The following is an 18,312-nucleotide window of genomic DNA, read 5'->3' as shown; positions in this document are numbered from 1 at the left end:
ACCGACCAAACTCGTCTGAACCTGGCCATACTAAAACATGTGGCATAAGGCCTTGTACAATGGGAGGTGCTTGGAGGAGGTGCTTACAGAAATAAACCAGATTTTCCTTAAGCACCGATGCTTATTTGTACAGGATAGACGCTTAACTAAGCATCTCTCCTGTAGAAATAGGCACCGGTGCTTCAGAAAATCTCGGTTTATTTTTCTAAGCACCCTCTAAGCATCTCCCATTGTACAAGGCCTAAGCAGGTTTGCCTAAACATCGGTTCTGTTGGGTCAGAACCATTGACTGAACTGAATTTCTGGTTCAAATAAAAATTAGTATCCAATTGTATAGAAACAGGTCTGTTTGTACTTTTATGAAACCGAAATTCGTTTTGAACCCCAAAACCGAATGGATTGCATGTATTGGAAAAAAAAAATCATGAATTTGATCGAAGTTATGAAATTAAAAAAACATTTATTCATTTGAAAAAAAAGTCTACGGAGTCAAAAATATGTTTCAGGTATTTGGAAAAAGTTCATGAATTAAAGGAAAAGTTCACAAATTTAAGAAAATGGAAAAGAAAAGAGAAAAATAACAAGAAATAAAGAAAATGGAAACAAGTAAAATTGAATAAAAAGGACAAACAAAATAGACCGAGAAGGTGCACAACAAGAAGCACAAAAGAAGTAACTAGGCACAACAAGTGAGTTGTCGCGGTTGGTTGTTGTGGGTGGAAGTTAACAAAGAGGTTGAGAGTTCAAATGCTACCTCACGTACAATTCTTTTTGAACTTTAAAAGAGAAAAGAAAATATATGGGGTTAAAAAAGAAAAGAAAAATATATAGGCCAGGCCCAGGACGGAGGTAAAAAAGAAAATGTAAAAACTAATGAAAAACCCAGCCCAGCAAAAAATGAAGAAGAAAAGAGTCCAGGACGCATGGAAAATAGGAAGAAAAAGAAGTATTACTAAACATATTAGGTGAGACAGCTGAGTTGGTTGTTCTGTACGAAGTAAATACAGAGGTTCTGAGTTTGAATCTCACCACACTATATATTTATTGAAGGTTGAAAAGAAAGAGAGTGGGCTGAGCCCATGATAAGGGTGTGTGTGGGCCGGTTTGAAACATATGAAAATGGGCTGAGACCATGATGCGGCGGTGTGTGCGCCGGTTTGTATACGTCTATGTACAGCTAGGTGGGTATACCTTATGATCAAATGACCATACTGTCCTTATATAATTTATGAGCAGGGGTGTACCAAAGCAACGCTATGTATTGTTTCCAATGGTGTTGTTATTGATAAAGTCGTGACTCAGACTAATCATCGTTCAGGTCAGTCAGCTCAATGAAACATATAATCAGCTCACATTTTGTCATTTCTACAAAAAATGCTTCACATTTTGTGTCTTATGTATTAGACTGCAACGCTGTATTTTTTCGCATCTAGAGATATAAGACAACAAAACTTTGTTAGGACCTTAAGAGTATGTTCGGAAGTCATTGTACTTATGTTTTCCTGTTAAATCTGGGAACAACCTTGTATTCTTTATCTAGTCGATGAGAACTAATCCTTCCGTTTCTAAGTATAAGTCTTTTAACAGATTTCACTATAAACTAAATATGGAGCAAAATGAGTGAACCTATTCTTTAAAAGGCATCTATATACATCCAAATGTAGTATACATCCAAATGTAGTCTCTATAGTGAAATTTTTAAAAAGACTTATAATTAGGAAAGGAGAGATAACATGACAACAACTTTGAGTGGTTGTTCAGTAGAGAAACATGCATACTGATGGCGGCATTTTATATGATGACATTAAAATATTCATAATAAATTTTGAAAACAACTAGTTAGACATGGTATGATATGATGAAGTATCATGGAGAAAATCAATCAAAGCACATATCATTTTGGGTGTTTGCATGCGACTTTCCATTTAACCAACCAGTTTCATGACCTAATCTGATTCACCAAGTGAGTCAGATCCAGCCTAACTTGCCTAGAGATGCTGAGCCTGGCAGACTTCCAAAGAAGCATAAAAGACGTGTTGCGAGGCACCGCACCACCACACCGCACGCACTGCCATGGTTGAGAGGGAAGAGCAACCAAAGCCGGCTTGGAAGTAACAAGATTGGGCTGTCCTTCTTAGGCCGATGTCATAGCAGCTCATAATTATTATTTTTGTACCTTCTGTGGTCTGACAAAATGGCTGGTAAGGGCGGATTGGAGGAAGAGCTGTCGTGGGGAGTGGAACAAGCAACAACTCGGACCAAAATAACAGAATAGTTTTTTAATACAATCACACATCTTCACACAAGTATATACATTCATTCTTATGAACACATGCACGCACACGTTACTTCTACGAGTACCTCCAAGATACTGAACTGACACAATATTTTAGAATAGACAGACATGAGAGACACCTTGTAGTCGACAGAAACGTCTTTTCTAAACTTCCAGTGAACGAATATCGCCGAAAAATCTGAAATAAATCTAGAAAAATGCGAGCACTAGTGTCAAGTTTAGGACTTAAACCTCGATGGGCCGGTTTTGAACGGAATAGTTATTAATGACATGGACAGTTTGCCTGCCACAAATTTGTATAACAATACGGCACAAAAGCTTGGACCGGGACTCTAGAGCAGTTGACCAATTACATTGTGGAAAAAACTACGGATGCCAACAGATGGCAACAGCGTAACGGCTCATTAGTTTAAGTCTCCATGACATGGCAAATCAAGTGATATCTGACGTAATGCGTATGAAAGGTTGACTTGTTTTTTGTTTCCATACACGGAAACAACCACACATTCTTTAGCTCGTCGATGAGAACTACAGCACAACAACTTTGAGTGGTCGTTTGGTGAGAAACTGGGATCATATATCACGCCATCTCTAGTCTATCCCCTAAAACTTTAGAATAACAAATGGTCGAGTATTCTTTACAGGAGTATTTTAACTTCTCTAAATTTTGATCGTTTCAAGCCGATCCCTTAAATTTAGCGGAGTTTACTATTCATGCATTTCATCAAACACTCGGTATGCGTCTTTGCGGTGAGCGACGACGATGGTGACAACGCCGGTGCCGCTGCGGACTATTCCACTCCTCCTACTCTAACTCCTTCGTGCAGCATGAACCTTCGGCTCTATCGCATATGCGCCCTCGCTACCAGCACGGCAGCATGCATGCTCAGGCGGCGACAGGATGGAGAAGGCGGAGTCATGGCGCGTGAAGCAGCGGTCGGTGGTCCCTGATGAGTGCGTTGTGGTGTGATACATCTGGAAGGGGGAGCCGGGGGCGCTGTGGATGCTTTCGCAGTGCATTGTGGCGGTGTTCGTGCTGATGACCGTCGCCGACATCAACGATCAATGCACGTACTACCAGGGCAAGCTATTCTACAACTATGACGGGCGCCTAGAGTTTGCCCGCCACAACTGGGCCGCACTTTTGGCCCAAGACCGGCAAGCAGGAGGTGTGGATGAGTGCCATGTCGAGGCTCGCCGTGCTGTACAACCTCATCGCCCTCTCCGTCCTTTTCTCATCTCAGCTTTTTTTCACCTACACATTCTGGTTTAGTACCACCTCGGATTGCTCTTGAGGACAAAAGCGTGTGAAAAAACTATAAATGCAACTGCTACCGACCAAACTCGTCTAAACCTGGCCATACTAAAACATGTGGCATAAGCAGGTTTGCCTAAACATCGGTTCTGTTGGGTCAGAACCGTTGACTGAACCGAATTTTTGGTTCAAATAAAAAATACTTTCCAATTGTATAGAAACAGATCTGTTTGTACTTTTATGAAACCAAAATTCATTTTGAACCCAAAAACCGAATAGATCGCATGTATTGGAAAAAACAAATAATGAATTTGATCAAAGTTATGAAATTACAAAACATTTATTGGTTTGAAAAAATAGTCTACGGAGTCAGAAAATATGTTTCAGGTATTTAAAAAAACTCTACGGAGTCAGAAAATATGAATTAAAGGAAATGTTCACAAATTTAAGAAAATGGAAAAGAAAAGAGAAAAATAAGAAGAAATAAAGAAAATGGAAACATGTAAAATTGAATAAAAAAGGACAAACAAAATAGACCGAGAAGGTGCACAACAAGAAGAATAAAAGAAGTAACTAGGCACGACAAGTAAGTTGTCGCGGTTGGTTATTGCGGGTGGAAGTTAACAAAGAGGTTGAGAGTCAAATGCTACCTCGCGTACAAATTTTTTGAACTTTAAAAAAGAAAAGGAAAATATATGGGGTTAAAAAAGAAAAGGAAAATATACGGGCCAGGCCCAGGATGGAGGTAAAAAAGAAAATGTAAAAACTAATGAAAAACCCAGCCCAGCAAAAAAGGAAAAAGAAAAGAGTCCAGGACGCATGGAAAATAGGAATTTCCTATTTAGCGCCACAGGCGCCGGTTACAGCTGTTTCTGCAAACCGGCGACTGCAGCGCGTTAGCTGGCCTCGGCCCATTAGTTTTTGTTAGCTGGGCTCGGCCCATATTTGTTCCTACTTCTTTTCCTTTTTATTTTATTTTTTTTCCTAAAATGCACGGTTTTTTAGTTCGTGAAGTTTTTTCTTCCAAACCGATGAACTTTTTATTTTCAAATGCGATGACCTTTTTTCAAATTTGATGATTTAAAAAAAAGATGAAGTTTTTCAAATCGAATGAACTTTTTTCAAAATCTATGATTTATTTTTTCAAAATCGATGAACTTTTTCAAATTGATTGAAATTTTTTCAAATTCGATGAACTTTTCTTCTAAATCGATGAACTTTTTTCAAATCCGATGAATTTTTTTTCAAAATCAATGAACCTTTTCAAATTGAATGAACTTTTTTCAAAATGATGATTTATTTTTTGAAAATCGATGAACTTTTTCAAATCCGATGAACTTTTTTTCCAAAATCAATTAACTTTTTCAAATCAAATGAACTATTTTCAAAATTGGTGAATTTTTTCAAATTCGATGAACTTTTCTTCAAAATTGGTGAACTTTTTTCAAATTGGATGAACTTTTTTGAAATTCGTGAACTTTTTTTGAAATTTAACGAACTATTTTTCGTTAAAGAAAATAAACATTTACCAAATTGTTTTCATATAACTAAAAAATCTAAGTGGTATAGGAAATGGTTGACTAATAAACCGCGTGGCTGCATTAGTTCTAATATAATTCGCGTTGCCTTTGTTCACTAGTAGTTTGGTAGTCTAGTGGTTAAGCAAAGTGGTGGCAGGGTCGTGTGGTTTGTGATCAATTCCCCATGGAGCATATTTTTGGGATGGTTTTTTCGCGAGAGTATCTCTTCCTGGGCCGCGCTGAAAAAGCCTACATCGCTGACTATGAGCTCCCTGGAAAATAGGAAGAAAAAGAAGTATTACTAAACATATTAGGTGAGACAGCTGAGTTGGTTGTTCTGTACGAAGTAAATACATAGGTACATGTTTGGAATGATCACTGGATACCCACTAGTCCGTCGAGGAAAGTTATTACTCCAAGGAATGGAGTATTGATCACCAAAGTAAGCGAGTTAATTGACCCTACGACTGAAACATGGGATGTAGAGCTTATACGGGATATATTTAACCCAGTCGATGTTAACCGTATCCTGCAAATTCCTTTGAGCTACAACTCTTTTGGGATTTTGTAGCCTAGAATGGGACAAGATCAGGGTATTTTTCAGTCAGGTCAGCATACCATTGTGAGTGGAAACACCAAATATCAAAATAGTGGCATTGTTCCTGCAGGTCCCGCTGCACCAAACCCAGTTTGGTCCATCTTGTGGAAGTTGCAGATTCCAGGTAAAATAAAGATATCATGTTGGAGGGCAATGAATGGAATACTGCCACTGAAAAGTATATTAATGAATAGACATGTTGGGACGAGCGGCCATTGTCCTATTCTGTTATGCATCTGCTCTTTAAATGTGAACATGCCAACGAAATGTGGAGGTTACTAGGGATCTCACAAACAATCTCTGAATGCATACAGGAGGACATGTCTGGGTCGGTAGTTCTTCAGCACTTGATGCGTCTTCCGGAAACTAGTATGCCCAACATGATAACAGTCGGCCTCAAAGAGGGAATTGCATTAACTTGCTGGTATTTGTGGTGGATGCGTCGCCAGCAAACACATCATAACCAAATGTCCCCAGTTATACGGTGTGCAACGGCTGTTCGGGCCATCTGTTTAAACTATCAAAAATCCCTGAAGTTCAGAAATGGACATGTGAATCGTCTGGGTATCAAGTGGGCTAAACCATCTCATGGAACGGTGAAAGTAAATGTGGACGCGTCTTTTATTGCTGATGAATTGAATGGATCTGTGGGTGTGATTATTAGAGATGAACATGGGATGTTTCTTGCTGCTTCAGGATCACTAATTACCCACATCTCGGATGCACATACAGCAGAAACTTTGGCAGTGAAGCATGGGCTTATGTTAGCCCATGGGTTGGGCTTTCACTCCATCCAATTAGAATCTGATTCGATTGAGGTGATTAATGCTTGTTCAGGACAAGACATAATTTGGAGTGGAGCGTCGGCAGTTTATGCAGAATGTTTCATCATGGCGGGTATGATAGGTTCAGTTCAATTTTTGCATTGTAACCGGGAAGCGAACGAGGTAGCGCACACCCTAGCTAAGTTTGCTTATGATAGAAATGAATCTTGTACGTGGGTCGATGAACCCCCAGGGTTCCTAATTAATGCTCTGGTTAATGATGTAACTATTTTGCCAAATTAATAAAGTGCGCCATGATGGCATTCCCTCAAAAAAAATACAGAGGTTCTGAGTTTGAATCTCACCACACTATATATTTATTGAAGGTTGAAATGAAAGAGAGTGGGCTGAGCCCATGATAAGGGTGTGTGCGCGCAAGTTTGAAAAATATGAAAATGGGCTGAGACCATGATGCGGCAGTGTGTGCGCCGGTTTGTATACGTCTATGTACAGCTAGGTGGGTATAGCTTATGATCAAATGGCCATACTGTTCTTATATGATTTCTGAGCAGGGGTGTACTGAAGCAACGCTCTGTATTGTTTCCAATGGTGTCGTTATTGATCAAATCGTGACTCAGACTAATCGTCGTTCAGGTCAGTCAGCTCAATGAAACATATAATCAGTTCACATTTTGTCATTTCTACAAAAAATGCTTCACATTTTGTGTCTTATGTATTAGACTGCAATGTTGTATTTTTTCGCATCCAGAGATATAAGACAACAAAACTTTGTTAGGACCTTAAGAGTATGTTCGGAAGTCATTGTACTTATGTTTTCCTATTAAAGCTGGGAACAACCTTGTATTCTTTATCTAGTCGATGAGAACTACTCCTTCCGTTTCTAAATACAAGTCTTTTAACAGATTTCGCTATAAACTAAATATGGAGCAAAATGAGTGAACCTATTCTTTAAAAGAAGTCTATATACATCCAAATGTAGTCTCTATAGCAAAATGTGGAAAAATAGTGCATCTGTTTGTTGGTCGGCGTTGGAGATGCCCTTAATGTTTGAAAAATAATTAGTCATGGGTATATAAATGGGAAATGTAATAACCATCAAGTAAGCCTGCCCATACCCGCATATCCATATGCTTATTTGTGTCATGAACCAATTTGTCATTTCTATGTTGAACCTATTTGTGGTGTAACTTATTGTTTTGTTGCGTCATTTGTATGTTGAACTTTAAGTGGCTGAAATAACTATGTGTGTGTGCTGAAATGTTGAAATGTGACATGTTTATGTATTGAAATATATATGCTAAAATTTTGTAATATTATGTATATGTGATGAAATGCTGAAATATATATATAAATATGTTTAAATGCTGAAATATATGTGCTAAAATGCTAAAATGGGCATATATGTGTTAAAATGATGAAATGTTGTGTTTTATATACTTATACTGAAATTATCATGGCAAAATGTGAATTGAAACATGACCGAGATGGTATTTTTACCAACTGGTGTTACCCGCACCTGGTTGGGTACGGGTATGGAAACAATATGGAACTCAGGTTGTGGGTACGGATACGGATTTGGGCAAAAAATATTGAGATGGGTGCGTGTTTGAGCGAGCATTACCGGCACCCAAACCCTGCCAGTGCAATTAGATGTTAGATCTTGATCGCACTAACTACCACAATTGAAAGTACTGTTCATCAGGCATCACACATGACGCTCTAGTTCATCTGTTTAGTTTTCGTTCTAAGTGTTTGCCTATTTTCACATCACTAATCTACCAAAGTAGCGTTTAAACAAAAAACTGTTTTGTCAACAAACTATTGTCTACTTTTTGAGGGAACAAACTATTGTCTACAGGACCTGTGATTAGGGTGCTAATAAACGTGGATCTTCAAGAAACCCTCCCTGACAAAACTCTCCTTCATCAACCGTCTCAACAGTGGCGACCTGCAAAAGGAAGTAAATGGCCCATCAAATCACTAGTCAGCCCACAGATGCTGCTTCGCCCATGTCCGATACCTGTCCCACCTACTAGGGGCCTACCATGGAATACACTTATATACGGCCGTTCATGCTATGCTGGAAAAGACAATACGGCTGACAGCACACATCCCAATGCTGGTTCGACGTAGTGGGTTCCGAGCTACCTGCAGACCGGCCTCTGCAACGTTTTATCGGTTTGGGTTGTCCTTATTAGTCCGATGACATAGCAGCTCACAATTATCATTTTGTATCTTGTGTGGTTTGACAAAATGGATGGCAAGGTTGAAATGGAGGAAGAGCTGTCGTGGGAAGTGGAACAAGCAACAACTCTGACAAAAATAACAGAATAGTTTTTTTTATTACAATCGCACATCCCCACACAGCTATATACACTCAGGCCTCTTTTGGTTCATAGGATAGGAAAATCATAGGAATAAGAAAGTTATAGAAAATGAGATGACATGTATCTCAAATCCTATGAGTAGGAATAGGAAACGAGATGCTCTTTGATTCACATCATATGATTTTTTCCATTGAGTCTAGGCCAATGTTTATTTTCCTATGAAATATGAAGGATAGAAAGAATTCCTCCACAGGAATACGATTCCATTCCTACGAACCAACAGGATCTAAAGAAATTTTTTCTATAGAAATCCTATCCTATGAAATTCCTATAAGATTCCTCTAAACCAAATGAGGCTTCATTCTTATGAACACATGCATGCACACGTTACCTCTACGAGCACCTCCAAGATACCGAACTGGTACAACATCTTAGAATAGATAATCATTACAAACACCTTGCAGTCAACGGGAACGTGTTTTCTACACTTCCAGTGAACGAAGATCATCGAAAAGTCTGAAATAAATATAGAAAAGTGCAAGCACAAGTGCCAAATCTGGGACTTAAACCTCGATGGGATGGTTTCGAACCGAATAGTTATTAATGACCTGGGACAGTTTACCTGCCACGATTTTGTATAGCAATACGGCACAAAATCTTGGACCGGGACTCTAGAGCAGTCGAACAATTATATTATGGAATAACCTGCGGATGCCAACAGCCGGCAACAGCGTAACGGCTCATTAGTTTAAGTCTCCATGACATAGCAAATCAAGTGATATCTGACATAGTGCGTTTGAAAGGTTGACTTGTTTTTTGTTTCCATGTCCGGAAACAACCACACTTCCTTTAGCTCGTCGATGAGAACTACGGCACAACAATTTTGACTCGTAGAAACTGATATCATATATTAGGCCATCTCTAGTCCATCCCCTAATATTTAGAATAGTAAATGGCCGAGTATTTTTTTAGAGGAGTATTTTTACTTCTCTAAATTTTGATCGTTTCTAGCCAATCCACTAAATTTAGCGGAGTTTAAGATTGGCTCATGCATTTCGTTGAACACTTGGTATGCGTCCGTGCGGTGAGAGACGGTGATGGTGACGACGCCGGTGCCCCTGCGGACTATTCCACTCCTCCTACTCAAACTCCTATGTGCAGCGTGAACCTTCGGCTCTGTCTCACATGCGCCCTCATCACCAGCGCAGATGCTCCGGCGGCAACATAATGGGGAAGGCGGTGCCGAGGCGCGCGAAGCTGCGGTCTGCTGTCCCTGAGGAGTGTGCGGTACATCCTGACAAGGGAGCCGGTGGTACTTTCACAGCGCGTGCTGGTGGTGTTCGTGCCGATGACCGTCGCCGAATTTAGCGATCAGTGCACGGACTACCATGGCAAGCTATCCACACCTATGACCTAAGCCACAACTAGGCCACAGCTGGGCCGTGCTTTGGCCCAAGATCGGCAAGCAGGAGGTGTGGATGACTGCCATGTCGAGTCTCTCCGCACTGTACAACCTCATCGCCCCGACCCGGATTGCCCAGCTGCCCGACACACCTGTCTAAGCCTCCCCGTCGTTTTCTCATCTCAGCTTTTTTCACCTACACGTTCTGGTTTAGTACCACCTCGGATTGCTCTTGAGGAAAAGAGCATGTGAAAAAACTATAAAGGCAGCTGCTACCGATCAAATTTGCCAGAACCTGGCTGCACCAAAAGATGTCGCATAAGCAAGTTTGCCTAAACTCTGGTTCTGTTCGGTCAGAACCGTTGACCGAACCGAATTTTTGGTTCAAACAAAAATTAGTTCTCTAATTTTATAGAAACAAATCTTTTTGTATTTTTTATAAAACCAAAATTCTTTGTGACCCCCAAAACAGAATAGATCGCACGTATTGGACAAACAAATCACGAATTCGATCAAAGTTGTGAAATGAAAAAAGACATTCATTCGTTTGAAAATTTTCCACGGATTCAAAAACTATATTTCACGTATTTGAAAAAAGTTCACAAATTGAAGGAAATGTTCCCAAATTTAAGAAAATGAAAAAGAAAAGACAAAAAGAAAAAGAAATAAGGAAACTTAAAACAAGGAAAATTGAAGAAAAATAGGACAAACAAAACAATAGATTGAGAAGATGCACAAGAAGACAAACAAAAGAAGTAACTGGGCACAAGAAGTGAATCGTCGCGGTTGGTTATAGTTCAATCCGACCTCACACATATATTTTTTGAAGGTTCAAAAAGAAAAGAAAAATAAATGGGCTAGGCCCAGGACGGAGGTAAAAAAAAGAAAATGTAAAAACTGATGAAAAACCAGGCCTAGCAAAAAAACATATTAGGTGAGACAGCTAAGCTGATTGTTCTGTTCGAAGCAAACAGAGAGGTCTGAGTTTGAATCCCACCACACTCTACATTTTTTGAAGGTTGAAAAAAATTGAAGGTGGGCTGAGCCCATAATGAGGGTGTGTGTGCGCCAGTTCGAAAAAAATGAAAATGGGTTGAGACCATGATGCGGGGGTGTGTGTACAGGTTTAAGTACGTCTATGTACAGCTTGTACAGTCACATATGGAGGTGGGTATACCTTATGATCAAATGACCATCTGCCTTTATACGATTTGTGAGCAGGGGTGTACCGAAGCAACGCTCTTTATTGTTTTCAATGGTGTCGTTATCCATCAAGTCGTGACTGAGACAAATCATCGTTTCGGTCGGTCGGCAATGAAACATATGATCTGTTCACATTTTGTCATTTCTACAAAAAAATCTTCACATTTTGTGTCTTATGTATTGGACTGCAATGTTGTATTTTTTCACATCTAGAGGTATAAGTCAACAAAACTTTGCTTGGACATGAAGAGTATGTTCGAAAGTCATTGTACTTATGTTTTCCTATTAAATCCGGGAACATCCTTGCATTATTTAGCTAGTCGATAAGAACTACTACATCACAACAACTTTGAGTGGTTGTTCGGTAGAGAAACATGCATACTGATGGCACCATTTTATATATTATGACATCAAAATATCCATAATAAATTTTGAAAACAACTTATTAGACATGCTATGATATGATGAAGTATCGTGGAGAAAATGAATCAAAGCACATAACATTTTGGGAGTTTTCATGCGACTTTTCATTTAACCCACCATTTTGAAAACCTGATCTGGTTCGCCAAGCGAGTCAGATCTAGTCTAACTTGCCCAGAGATGCGGACCCTGGGAGGCTTCCGAAGAAGCACAAAAGGCATGTCGCGAGACACCGCACCATCACACCGCACGGCCATGGTTGAGATGGAGGAGCAAGCAAAGCCGGCTTGGAAGTAACGAGTTTGGGCTGTCCTGATTAGGCCGATGTCATTGCAGATCGTAATCATTTTTTGATCTTATGTGGTTTGACAAAATGGCTGGCAAGGACGGAATGGAGGAAGTGTTGTCATGGAGAGTGGAACAAGCAACAGCTTTGACCAAAATAACAGAATAGTGTTTTTTAGTACAATTGCACATCCCCACATAAGCATATACACTTATTCTTATGAACACATACAGGCACAAGTTACCTCTACGAGCACCTTCAAGATACTGAACTGCCACAACATCTTAGAATAGATAGTCATCGGACACCTTATAGTTGACGGGAATATCTTCAGTAGACTTCCAGTGAACGAATATCGCTGAAAAGTCTGAAATAATAAATTTAGAAATGTACGAGCACTAGTGCGAAAGTTTAGGACTTTAACCCTGATGATCATGATCATGATCAACAGCTGGCAACAGCGTAACGAGCTCATTAGTTTAAGTCTCCATCACATCGCAAATCAAGATATAGTTGACCAGTAAAATTATGGAATAACCAGCTGATGCCAACATCCGGCAACAGCGCATAACGGCTCATTAGTTTAAGTCTCCATGACATTGCAAATCAAGTGATATCTGACATAGTGCATCGAAAGCTTGACTTCTTTTCGTGTACGGAAACAACCACGCATTCTTTAGCTCGTCGACGAGAACTACAGCACAACAACTTTGAGTGGTCATTCATTGAGAAACCGAGATCATATATTATGCCATTTCTAGTCGATCCCCTAAAATTTAGAATAGTAAATGGCCGAGTATTCTTTACAAGGGCATTTTCATTTCTCTAAATTTTGATCGTTTGTAGCCTATCCCCTAAATTTAGTGGAACTTTCAATTGACTCATGCATTTCGCCGAACACTTGGTATGCGTCTCTGCGGTGAACGACGACGATGGTGACAATGCTGGTGCTGTTGCGACCTCTTCTACTCATCCTATACTCCAACTCGTATGTGCAGCGTGAACCTTCGGCTCTATCCCACATGCGCCCTCGCCACCAGCACGCATGCTCCGGCAGCGCTAGGACGGAGGAGGCGGAGCCGTGGCACATGAAGCTGCGGTCGGTGGTCCCTGAGGAGTGCATGGTTGTGCGGGACATCCACACAGGGGAGCCGGGGCGCTTTCACAGCGCGTGCTGGCGGAGTTCATGCTAAGGACCGTTGCCGACTTCAGCGATCAGTGCACGGACTGCCAGGGGAAGCTCTGTACAACCTCATCGCCCCGACCCAGTTTGCCCAGTTGCCCGACACACCTATCTAAGCCTCCCCGTCGTTTTCTCATCTCAGCTTTTTTTCACCTACACATTCTGGTTTAGTACCACCTCGGATTGCTCTTGAGGAAAAGAGCATGTGAAAAAACTATAAAGGCAGCTGCTACCGATCAAATTTGCCTGAACCTGGCTGCACCAAAAGATGTCGCATAAGCAAGTTTGCCTAAACTCTGGTTCTGTTCGGTCAGAACCGTTGACCGAACCGAATTTTTGGTTCAAACAAAAATTATTTCTCTAATTTTATAGAAACAAATCTTTTTGTATTTTTTATGAAACCAAAATTCTTTGTGACCCCCAAAACAGAATAGATCGCACGTATTGGACAAACAAATCACGAATTCGATCAAAGTTGTGAAATGAAAAAAAAACATTCATTCGTTTGAAAAATTTCCACGGATTCAAAAACTATATTTCACGTATTTGAAAAAAGTTCACAAATTGAAGGAAATGTTCCCAAATTTAAGAAAATGAAAAAGAAAAGACAAAAAGAAAAAGAAATAAGGAAACTTAAAACAAGGAAAATTGAAGAAAAATAGGACAATCAAAACAATAGATTGAGAAGATGCACAAGAAGACAAACAAAAGAAGTAACTGGGCACAAGAAGTGAATCGTCGCGGTTGGTTATAGTTCAATCCGACCTCACACATATATTTTTTGAAGGTTCAAAAAGAAAAGAAAAATAAATGGGCTAGGCCCAGGACGGAGGTAAAAAAAAAGAAAATGTAAAAACTGATGAAAAAACTGATGAAAAACCAGGCCTAGCAAAAAAACATATTAGGTGAGACAGCTAAGCTGATTGTTCTGTTCGAAGCAAACAGAGAGGTCTGAGTTTGAATCCCACCACACTCTACATTTTTTGAAGGTTGAAAAAAATTGAAGGTGGGCTGAGCCCATAATGAGGGTGTGTGTGCGCCAGTTCGAAAAAAATGAAAATGGGTTGAGACCATGATGCGGGGGTGTGTGTACAGGTTTAAGTACGTCTATGTACAGCTTGTACAGTCACATATGGAGGTGGGTATACCTTATGATCAAATGACCATCTGCCTTTATACGATTTGTGAGCAGGGGTGTACCGAAGCAACGCTCTTTATTGTTTTCAATGGTGTCGTTATCCATCAAGTCGTGACTGAGACAAATCATCGTTTCGGTCGGTCGGCAATGAAACATATGATCTGTTCACATTTTGTCATTTCTACAAAAAAATCTTCACATTTTGTGTCTTATGTATTGGACTGCAATGTTGTATTTTTTCACATCTAGAGGTATAAGTCAACAAAACTTTGCTTGGACATGAAGAGTATGTTCGAAAGTCATTGTACTTATGTTTTCCTATTAAATCCGGGAACATCCTTGCATTATTTAGCTAGTCGATAAGAACTACTACATCACAACAACTTTGAGTGGTTGTTCGGTAGAGAAACATGCATACTGATGGCACCATTTTATATATTATGACATCAAAATATCCATAATAAATTTTGAAAACAACTTATTAGACATGCTATGATATGATGAAGTATCGTGGAGAAAATGAATCAAAGCACATAACATTTTGGGAGTTTTCATGCGACTTTTCATTTAACCCACCATTTTGAAAACCTGATCTGGTTCGCCAAGCGAGTCAGATCTAGTCTAACTTGCCCAGAGATGCGGACCCTGGGAGGCTTCCGAAGAAGCACAAAAGGCATGTCGCGAGACACCGCACCATCACACCGCACGGCCATGGTTGAGATGGAGGAGCAAGCAAAGCCGGCTTGGAAGTAACGAGTTTGGGCTGTCCTGATTAGGCCGATGTCATTGCAGATCGTAATCAATTTTTTTTTAATACAATCGCACATCCTCACATAAGCATATACACTTATTCTTATTAACACATGCAGGCACACGTTACCTCTCCGAGCATCTCCAAGATACTGAAGTGGCACCACATCTTAGAATAGACAGTTATCACAAACACCTTATAGTCGACGGGAACGCCTGCTCTAGACTTTCAGTGAACGAATATTGCCGAAAAGTCGGAAATAAATCTAGAAAAGTGCGAGCACTAGTGTCAAGTTTAGGACGTAAACCCCGATGAGCCCATTTTGAACGGAATACTTATTAATGACGTTGGACAGGTTACTTGCCAAAATTTTGTATAACAATAAGGCTAGTCATAGTGGGAGTAACTTAGCTAGTAACATAACACATTTTAAGAAAATTCTGCTTATGTGGCAAGTAATTAATGAGATGTGATAACATAATATGTTACTGTAAGATAGCGCTTTTCAAGACAAGATGAGTCTACGAGCTAATAAATGAAGCCATCTATGATACTATTATTATGTTACTTTGCATTATGAAGGTAGTAATTTAGACTAGTGTCATATGCATGACACTAGTCTAAATTACTCCCTACTATGATCAACCTAAGACACAAAAGCTTGGACCGGGACTCTAGAGAAGTCGACCATTTATATTATGGAATAAATTGCTGATGCCAACAGCTGGCAACAGCGTAACGGCTGATTAGTTTAAGTCTCCATCACATGGCAAATCAAGTGATATCTGACATAGTGTACTGAAAGGTTGACTTGCGTTTTTGTCCATGTCCTGAAAATTCCACGCATTCTTTAGCTCGTCGATGAGTACTACAGCACAACAACTTTGAGTCGTTCTGAGAAACTGAGATCATATAATAGAATATCCCTAGCCGATCTTGTAAAATTTAGAATAATAAATGGCTGAGTATTCATTAGAGGAGTATTTTTCCTTCTCTAATTTTTGATCATTTCTAGCCTATCCCTAACATTTAACGGAGTTTACAATTGGCTCATATATTTCGTCGAACACTTGGTATGCCTCTGCGGTGAGCGGCGGCGATGGTGACAACACCGGTGCTGCTACGGCCTCTCCCATTCCTCCTACTCCAACTCCAACGTACAGAGTGAACCTTCAGCACTCTCACATGTGCCCTCGCCACCAGCATCCATGCTTTGACGGAGAAGGTGGAGCCGTGGCGTGTGAAGCTGCAGTCGGTGGTCCCTGAGGAGTGCATGGTGGTGTGGTACATCCGGACGGAAAAAAATTCTATACGACCAGGCCGTATATGTCTACACTGGAGATCCACTTCTGCATCTGACACGTGTCATACCGAATCTCAAAGCAAGAACCATCGTTTCCAACTTGCAGCCCACTCCAATTCCCACGTTTAGAAAAACATCCTCATCTCTTTACATTTCACCGGCGATAGCGCAGCTCCGGATGAAGAAACATACGCACCATCCAGCAGCCTCTATGCCCACAGATAGCTCCTCCACACCAACAGGGACAAACAGGGCGGTGCCCGAGCTGGGTCGCCGACGAACATGGCCGCTGCTTCCGACAAGGATGGAGTACCACGGGAAAGGGACTTAGCACCAGCATCAAGGAACATATCCGCGGTTGGATGGGACACGAGTTGGGCATCGATGAGCGTCTTCGTTACACGGAGAGGATGGCTTCGAGGAACGCATCGGCGGCGAGCGTCCCCGGCGAGCTTGGCGTCGACCAACGTCGCCGTTACCGGCAAGGATTGCTTTAAGGTGTTAAAATAAATTCGAGGCACTCCCTCAATCTATCAAGGAATAAGCAATCACACACACAAGATACCGAAATTTGTTAATGAGGTTCACCATCATGGCTACATCCCCCGGACTTGACTATGGACGCTCCTCCCCTTGACACCGTCACAATACCGCACCCTGGGCGCCGGCACACGCCGTCAGCTCCCCCGCACGCCGGTGCTATTATATTGGCATATGTTACATCTTGTGTCTACCCCCGATATATATGAGAGGTCTAGGATACCAATGACCTATTAGGACACAACTCGTACCCTGTTTACACACAGTTCAAAACCAAGTCCAACTGTAATCTACCTTCTACAATAATATTCGACACAACTCTAACAAACTCCACCTTGACGAATATTCTCCACCACCTTGGATTCATCCATGCGTCGAACCTCCATTACATTGGACTTGAGATACACCATGAGCACCCCTGCTATTCCCAGACTCAATGTGACTCCACCTCCAACTATAGTCCCTTCTCGTCTTCTTCACAGACAAAACTCGAGCAAAATCAAGTTCCGCATTACCCTACTTTGTGCTCCCAAACTTCCGGAGTATCTGTTCAACGTCATCACAGACCGACCACTGACCTGCGTGAAAGTGAACAACTCACATATTGGATGTCACATATAAGAGTTACTTGAACTCACCGCTCTTTCTTGACCGTCTGTCTGAAACTTGAAGGAATTTCACGGTCGTCCTGAGTCAAATCAGTAGTTGTCTCAACCTTGTTCCGGATAGTCTCTGGCATGTCCCACAGCTATAGCACTCCGCCTCCTTCTGTATTTATCATCCACAATTTGTGTGCACTGAACACCACAGAATATACGGCCATGTACTCTCTTAACTTTTGATAATTTCAGACTTTCCGCCACTTTCTCAGATTCTTCATGGTCAACTCCTGTCCATCAACCGGCACCCATAGACCCAGTCACCAACTTGAATCTGGTACTCGTCAACATTGCTTCAGCATCCTCCGCACAATTTGCCTGACCACATGTCTGACCACCAGTGTCTTGGCCCATCGTTGTGTCCCGTGCTTATCGCACGCCTCACTGCTATCACCACATCGAGCCTCTGCTATCCTGATCGAGTCTCTAGGGCCGCGGACCCACACCATTCAAACCCCTACTGGAGAGAGCCACCGATCATCACCGACCGATGCCGAGTATCACGTCTCCATCAGACCACTAGGCCCAGTCCGATAAACGTGTCTCTCACTATCCGGCTAAAATAGGCTTCTACTCTCCATGCATTTACGTTGTAGCCCCTCAATCGGCACAGAGTGAAGTCATTCATCAGACTCCAGCTCCACCT

This window comes from Triticum urartu, chromosome 6A (assembly GCF_056163025.1).
Source record: "Triticum urartu cultivar PI428250 chromosome 6A, HENAU_Tu73, whole genome shotgun sequence".
NCBI lineage: Eukaryota > Viridiplantae > Streptophyta > Magnoliopsida > Poales > Poaceae > Triticum > Triticum urartu.
The sequence above is the reverse complement of the archived record's forward strand: the minus strand, read 5'-3'. Positions refer to the sequence as shown.